Consider the following 8,796-nt stretch of genomic DNA (forward strand, 5'->3'; position numbering starts at 1 on the left):
ATCTCTCCCTGCGTCCACTTCGTCATGTTGTAAGATGCCATGTATTGTCATGCTTTTTGTGACAGGCAAGTCAATTATTAAATGTAAAGTCTTTTGAACAATGTTTGATATGTCTAATTACCTGTCTAATTGTCACTACAACCTTCAAAAGTAATAGTTACTATTATGTAAAGGATCTAAAGCTCCAGGTGGTGACATTCTACTTAAGGTCATGCAGTGCAAATTCTCATATCTGCATGATGGAAAAGCTCTTACATCAGATCCACCGTTCTCAAACTTCAGTTCACACCAGTGTGACCCTACCCACAGAATGTTTAATTCAGTACATCTAATATAGGGCCAAGTAAGTCCTTTCAAATGATTTGCCTGCAGTTTTCAAGATTGTAGACCCTAAGTACTATGTATTGAAAACCTTGACCCTTGAAACTATGCTTGATCACTACTAATGTCCACACCCACAATAATATTCTTCTGTAGCCTAGAATATCCTTATTTTGACATGTTTCTTTCCAAAACAATTTTTTAAATCTTTCCTATGTCATCACTATAATAGAAGAATAATCAAAAATTAGGACTACTTCTGTACATTTAGAGCTAAAACAACAATCTCACTAAGCAGTCTCATGAGTTATCAACTCAGATTCATGCCTTTTAGAAATGAAGAAACAAAATTAGGCTATTAACATATTAAAGTTCCCTACCTCAAAGCTCAATTTCTTTTAATATCTTTCTTAAGTGATTCCTACTTACTTATGGTCTAACTAAAACTCCTCACTTTCATCCCTTCTTCCTTTCTTTCAAAACTGTAGCAGATCCAGAAAAAACGCTTTCATAAGAGTATGCGTTTTTCTCAATTGCCTGAAATTCTGCACCAGGACAAGTGTGGAAAGGGATTAATAATTATTCCTTAAAATTGAAGCAAATTAAAGGAGAGTCACCTATGTCCAGCAAGTTCTACTTTCTAGCAGAAAGTCACTAATGGAATGCCATATTGGCAAGAAAACATGTGGATTTTGATACAACCAAGAAAGCCAAATGCAAATATAGAAGTGCACATCTAATGTTCTCTGCTGAAGGAGAGGGGAGGGGGGTGAAGTGGAAAGGAGGTAGGGGAAGAAAATGAGAAAGGGGAAGAAGCTGACAAGAGAGGGGAAGAGGATAGAGAGAGAAGGGAGAGAGGGAGAAGAGGAGATAGGGTAGGGGAAGTAGAGCGGAAGAGGGAAGAGAATAGAGGAAGACAAAGAAGAGCTAATAAGAAGGAAAAAAGAGGAGGGGAGGAGAGAGGAAGAACGGGAGGGAAAGGGAAGGTAGAGAAGGGAGGAGAGAGGAAGATAGAGAAGAGGAATCCAACTGCTTGAGACATCAACACCTGACTTCCAAGGTCTTAATTAGCAAGAAGATGGAATCAAAGGCTCTGCTCAGGACTTGAACCCAGGCACTCCAGAATGAGACTTGAGCATCTAACCACTCAGCCAGTGGGATACCAATCTCTGTGATACTTTAAGCAACATGCACAGAACTCAAAAACTGTGAAGATGGGATCAGTGATAACAATGGAATTTGAAGATGGAACTGATGATGTGTTATCAGAAATACAGACAGGAAATCTGGAATAATCACCTTTCTTAAGAAGCACAGGACCAGGACTTAAGAGCAGAGACAAAACAACACATTTAGGAATTGAGGGTGTTTTTTCTGTTTATTCCAAGGGAGAAAAAAATCCTCTGAAAGCCCTAATTTTTGATCCCTTCCCTTAATGCAATATAGTATAATTTTTTTGAAAAATTTATTTATTTTTATTGGAAAGTCAGATTTACAGAGAGAGACAGAGAGAAAAATGTTTCATCTGCTGGTTCATTCTCCAAGTGGCCATAATGGCTGTAGCTGAGCCAATCCAAAGCCAGGAGCCTCTTCCGAGTCTCTCATGTGGGAACAGGGTCCCAAGGCTTTGGACCATCCTTGACTGCTTTCCCATGCCACAAGCAGGGCGCTGGATGGGAAGTGGAGCAGCAGGGATATGAACTGGCACCCATATGAAATCTCAATGCAAACAAGGTGAGGACTTTTGCCACTAGACTACCATGCCCAGCCCTATAATATATTCTTACTTTCATATTGTTGTCCAAAAGTCAGGGAAAGAGATGAGGACTTGCTCATTATTTTCTATTAAAAGGATTCCACATTTATAGTATTTGAAGAAAAAAAAAAAACTTCCATGGAAGGAAGGGAGCCACAAAAAGAATGACTTTGATATATAATCAGGTATTTAGAGCAATTATCAAACTAGTAGTTTTGATAAAAATATTACTGTTACAGAGTGTGTCAATACATGCTTTAAAGATTAGAAAATTTCTTTTGCATCCATGTAGCAATACTGCTGTCCCAACAAAAAGGGTCAAGGTACCTTTTGATTCTATGGTGCCATAAAGATGGAAATGGATTACTGTAGCTATCTATTTTGGCCTGTGCATAAGGCCCACCAAATTGGTAAGAAAGCACCTTTATCATCTGACCACAGAACATACACCAGAGCAGTCAAAAGGCAATTATACTCCCAATCCTTGATTCTGGACTTCTCAGCAACAGATTCCTAGTTTCAGAGAGGTTTGTATGAGGCCTTCAACAGGTCAAGAACTGATTATTTAGGACCTTCCACAAGCTCTTTCCTATGCTAGGTTTTAGTGATTCAAAAATGAGTAAGACAGGGTCCCTGTCCCACATGTAACTATTGGTTAGCCTTGTGATATGCCCACTCGTCCCACTTCCCCTTAGATGTGCATCCATTCTCAGCTTATCTAAGCAGCTTTATTTCACAGAAACCTCTTCAGAACTCTGTCTCACGCATAACGAAAACACAACTAGACTACGTCCCAGTATAAATATGCTTACCCTTTCCTCCCTCATTCATCTTCCCTGTACCCTATAGGTTCTGAAAAGGGCACTGTGTACCATAAATTCATAAGCCCATCTACAGGGGCAGAACGAGGCAGGACTGCTGACATTCAGTTGAAATAATAAACCTCCAGGAACAAGCTTCAGTGCTTGACTGTTAACAGTAGTCAGCAAAATCCACGGATTTAATTACACCCAAGCAATTGCAGAAAAGATCATCCATTATTCTAACTACTCTATACCAGAGGAGCGCATACCCTGAAATGATTTTGTTGTATCATAAATGGAGATCTATTCATTAGGACCATGAAATACAATGGAAATCTGTTTTCCTTTAAGAGCAATGTGATTACCATCACCCATAATAATATTATGAGAGGAAAAACATATTGTCTGTTAGGACACATGCATTTTCCTTTGTTTCTTGGCCTTCACTTGTTCCTTCACAGCAATCATGGTGTGTAAGACCTTGGGTAACACAGAATTACCCCAAACATTCCATTCAGGTACCTCTATTTGGTAACAAAAAGATTCAGAAGCCTTAAGGTACAGACACTCCCCTACTAATTCTACAGACTTTTTGGCCTTTATTTTTTAAATCCCTGGAGTTATATTCACAGTACACAGATTAAAAGAGGAGTGCAGCATTATTCTTAAAGAAAGAATGATTTAAATTGGAAATGGAACTAGGTATTGATGAATTTCAGCAGCTAAAAATGTAGAAATAAGGTCTTAGCAAGAGAAGAACTAGGCATTAGATTTTTTTCAATCTAAAAGAGGGATTTGGAGCACAAATTACAGAGTTGGAGTAAGTGATTTAAAAGAATAAGATGATACAGAGCAAACTCAAAAGAAGCTTGCATTTTATTTCCATTTACTTAGGTATTTAACACATTTTCAAACACTGAAATAGCAGACTTCAGAAATGAATAGAACTAGCTGTGACTTGAAATTCTAAATTCTAAATTGCCTTACTGTTTTATTTTATTTTGTTTAATAAAAATGTGATAATTGATTGGGGATGAAGGTGAGGAGGAGCAGAGCAATTAGAAAAGGCACTTGATCTTGTATTTGTGAAGACTCAAGGAAAAATAGTGTAAAGGCTTCCAGATGACAAGTAAGGGCAGAGAACCCAGAGAAAAAAAACTCTTTGGCTTGATTAAAGGTTGAGAAAACAAGTGGGCACTCATAGTTAACTAGACATGGAGACATAGAAGCTTGCTTTGCTCTATGAAATCGCAGGTGTGTATTTACGAAATTCACCACCTGTTTCAAGATCTATAGCTGTCATTCTCCAGATCCCTGGAAGAACAGGCATAGACAGTGAGTCCTTTACTTTCCAGACCTTCATGGTAACTACTACGCCTTCCCATGATAGCAAATACCCCACCCATCCCTCTTCTTGGTCCTAAGCAGAGAAAAGAGACATGTGGCTGAAAATGAAGTGCTCATTTAAAAAAAAAAAAAGATTACCTCTGAACAACTAATGGATAAATATCAGCCTTATTCTATCTTCACACAAAAGGCAGCACCAAGAGTAGAAGGTAACAGCCATAAAGGCAAACATCTGCTTAATACAAATAGGGACTTCTTAATACTTAAAAATTTCCTGAAAATGGGATCATTTTTATTATAGTGAGTTTCACATTACACGAGACACTTGAATAAAAAATGGATGGACATATGTCAGGACTATCACAGAAAGAGTTACAACCTTGTTTGAAAGTTGAACCTCATGATATATTTTGTTTTTGTAATTCACAGTCTAAGATTCAGTCTATCTTTCAGAACATGCTCAACAACGGATTAATCGTCTGCCAAGTCAGAAACAAAAACAGTAGGAAAAAAAAATAAATCAGTAATCTGGGTTCCCTCCCTTACCTCCTGGAAATGCAAAAATTGATAACAGTACTCTTTCCCTGCTTATCTTAAAGTACATCCGTTATTTTTTCCTGGAGACTCTGACAAACTTCCAGGGGGTCAGATAAATGTCATGGATTTCACCTGTTTCTGTTAATGCTGAGTGGCTCCACAGTATAATGAAATTCTGATCCAAACGTTTACCTTTCTTTGTATTTGGCACACACTCCCCAGATGAAATGTGCTTAGCTGTTGGAAAATTTGTGTGATCCTCTTTGGAAGAAACCTAAAATAACTATGATATAAGCTCAATTTTCTCCTATACCAAACTTGTATAAAATAGGATAATTCAATAGCTGTTTGAATAACTCTTGGAAACTCAAAGTCTCAAGTAGTATTTTAGCCATAACAATGCATTATACTGACTCATCACTGCATTTCACTGTCCATAAATTTTTGCTAGAATTGGGACTCCTGGACTCAATTTAAGTTCATTACCAACAGGTGATTGCTGATGCATCTAATTTGTTCTTTCAAAAATTATTACGTCAAGTAGCTTTAGGATGCAGAAACCACAACAAACAAAAATACAATATATCTGGACTTTAGCAAGGGATATAATGGATCAGTAGCAATAGTATTAATCAAAAAAAGAGGAGCTTGGGCATGGAAACAAGGACATTTTAGATGCAGAATTAGTTATTAAACATCCAAATCATACTAAACAATGAATATGTCAGTAAAGACAGCATCTCTCCTTTAGTTATGGATCATGCAAAAAGGGTTTTCAATGTGTTGATGGTGACTTAGAGAATATGGTAGCACATTTTCAGAAAACAAAGTTTGTGATATTAGAAATCACAGTCAAATACCAAAATGCTTTGGGACCAAATAACTGGTTTAATAAGACAAAAATCAACAGAATTAAATATGTAGGTTCTTAGGAATGGAAAAGAATCCAAACCCAATTTGGAATGTCAGCAATGCTGTGTGTGGTAAGGTCTTAGGGATTTTTAATTAATGATAAATTGTCTTTTGACAAGAGCATCATTACTTCCTCTATCTCTCTGCTTTTCCCTCCTACCAAAAGAAGGAAAAGTGGAGCTAGGCTACCTTCACGTCCAGAAACACACAATCCAGAATGAAAGAACTTAAAATTCTACTCTTTCATGATCCCATGAGTCAAAAAAAGTAGCATTTTTATTTTGGACTTGGCCAATTTTAACAGAATTTTCTAAAAAGGATACTAATTCCAGATGATACACATAAGGAAGGATAACCATTATGATCATGCTCACTAAGGAAACATTGAAGGAATTACAACATTCAATTTCAAAGACAGCATAACTACTGTTCTCAAGAATGAACAGTGCTTGGAGGTAACAGATTTTAGACATGTTCCGTATGACTCCAAAGAGTAGAACTATGGACTGGAAAATAAAAGATGGGGATTTGAATCTTAAGGAAGAACTTCATAGTCAAGAATATAGAGAGGTCTTCCTGATGGCATCAGCATCCCACATGGGCACTAGCTCATGTCATGGCTTGCTGCTCTATATCCCATCCAGTTCCCTGTTTGTGGCATGGGAAAACAGAGGATGGTCCAAAGCCATGGAACCCTGCACCCACATGGCAGATCCGAAAGAAGCTCCTGGCTCTGGGTTCAGATTAGTTCATCTCTGCCCCTTTTGGCCATTTGCAGAGTGAATCAGATGAAAGACCTTCTATATCTCTCCTCTCTCTGTAAAATCTGTCTTTCCAATAAAAAAAAGTAAAACTTTTTTTTTAAATTACATACAAGAATGAAACAGGCTGCTCTGCCACAAGTTTTCAATCACTGACTGGATGGTTACAAGAAGCCTGATAAAAACTCCACATACTTTGTGGCATCTGGACTTTGTAAACATAACACAACAACAGCTTTAAGCAACTGAAAGTTTAGGGTAAATCAACAAATGTCAGGCAACTGAAGCTCAATTTCCTTTCTAATTTGCCCAAATCATTTATTCTCTCTCTCTACTACCTCTATTTTCTTGCTTGTAAAATGAAGGTAATTCTGTTTGCCATTTTAGGCCAGATGGGAAAGTCTGTAACGAGTTTGGAGCCTAGGGTATTCTTCACTATAAATTCTCTCTGTGTCACTGTTGCTGTTTTTCAGAGAAAATACAAAGTTTTCTGCTTGAATGACAACCAAGTTCAAAGTTTGGGAATGTTCCCTCAAATTATTTATTTTCCTCTTGCAAAGATAAAACCTGGATGTGATTTGGGCAAATCAGTCTCCTTCATTGGCAAACAGCAATGCAACTGCTAGATGTTCCCAAGGCTTTACATGAATTGTGTTCTGCTAATCCAGGAATTCCCAGGATTTTACTTAAACACATCGGTCTGGTACCAGCTCATCCATCATGCCAGCCTCTAAACAAACAAAGGCCAACCTGCTGAGGCAGAACTGAAGAAGAGGTAACGACTGAAGGATTAAGACACATTTCAAACTGTAATTTCAGTACTTTACAAGCATCAGTTCCATTTTTAACAATATTTGTCTTGGCCTCAATATTGCCTTCCTCAGACCCTTTCATTTCTCAGCCCCATTTGCCCACACAAAGAATAAATCAATTTTTTTTTTCTGTGAAAGAAAGGAATGCCTAGTAGCACAGACAATTCTGTGACTCAAAACACAAAAGAGGCACAATGGAAAACCACAAAGCAAATGTGATCTCCACAAAATGCTGATAGTTTTCATTTTAACATTTCTACCTTCTAAATTAAACACCCTTCAGCATGCCTATGATGGTATGAATATCAGAAAGCTTTTTATTTTTGACACCCTAGTTACTTTTCTTGATAGGTTAGCATTTGTTTTTCGTTTTCTTTTCCGATGATTTAAATCAAAAGAAAAATATAAACATCCAATTCTGCCAAGATAGAAAAAAATGTCAAAGAATATAAAGCTATTTGGTTGGGTCCACTGATTGGAAATACTCAATTTTTAGAGAATGGTGGATACACTACATTAATTTTGCAGAGTGTGATAAGATTCTGAAAAAGAGAATAATCACAATGCATAATCATATGGGTAGGCTGTCAGAATACAATGAAAATAAATACCACACTTCCTCAAATTATGTCTCTGAGTGAAGTTCTTAAATAGCTCCATAATGCTCCTGCCAAGAAAGATAACTCATAGAAAGTATTTGTTGTATGATGGCAAATTTATAATTTTAGTTGAATGATATCATTATTGGGATAGAAACATCAGCTTTATTCCTGGCATTAGATTTTTAATTGATTCTCCTTAGTATTCTTTATACTAATTTTAATTTGGATAAGAAACACAATTGATACATTTAATTTCTAATCAAACATACAAAAGCAGCTCCCAATTTATACTTGTGGCATCATCCGTGCATGGAATGCCAAAGTAACTGAGGACACAGCAGGAATGAAAAAGGCACTAAACTGAGGTAAGTCAAACCATGTTGTGCCATATGGGAGTGCCTAGGTGCTACGCCCAGCTCTGTGCCTGACGCTTGTGTTCTGTAACACAGGAGCTTGTGGGCTCAAGTGCTTGAATTCCTGTCACTTTGGAAAACTGGGTTGAGTTTCTAGTTCCTGGCTTCTGTCTCATTTCATTTGTGGGCATCTGAGATGAGAACCAAAGGACAACAGTTCTCTATGTGTATGTCTGTATCTGTGTGTGTGTGTGTGTGTGTGTGTGTGTGTGTGCACATGTGTGCGTGTGTCTGTGTGTGTACCAGTTTCTCTCTCCCCAACAGTCATTTCAAAAAAAAAATGTTGTAAATTAATGACTGATATGTGTGAGAGAGGAATAGGCATTAGCTCATTACTAATGATATAGAATTACTATTGGATTTTTAGGTCTCACAAACCTAGTTACACAGTATTCTATAGCCATTAGTTCACCAGCATCCAGAGAGAGAAAGAAAAAGCCAAGTAATCCAAAAATCTTTATGAAATCAAGCATTCATATGGGCTAAATATTTTGATCTTTGGATTAATTTTATAATCTCCAGTACATTTAGT

This window comes from Ochotona curzoniae, unplaced genomic scaffold (assembly GCF_017591425.1).
Source record: "Ochotona curzoniae isolate NIBS_2020 unplaced genomic scaffold, NIBS_Ocur_1.0 scaffold_4701, whole genome shotgun sequence".
Taxonomy (NCBI): domain Eukaryota; kingdom Metazoa; phylum Chordata; class Mammalia; order Lagomorpha; family Ochotonidae; genus Ochotona; species Ochotona curzoniae.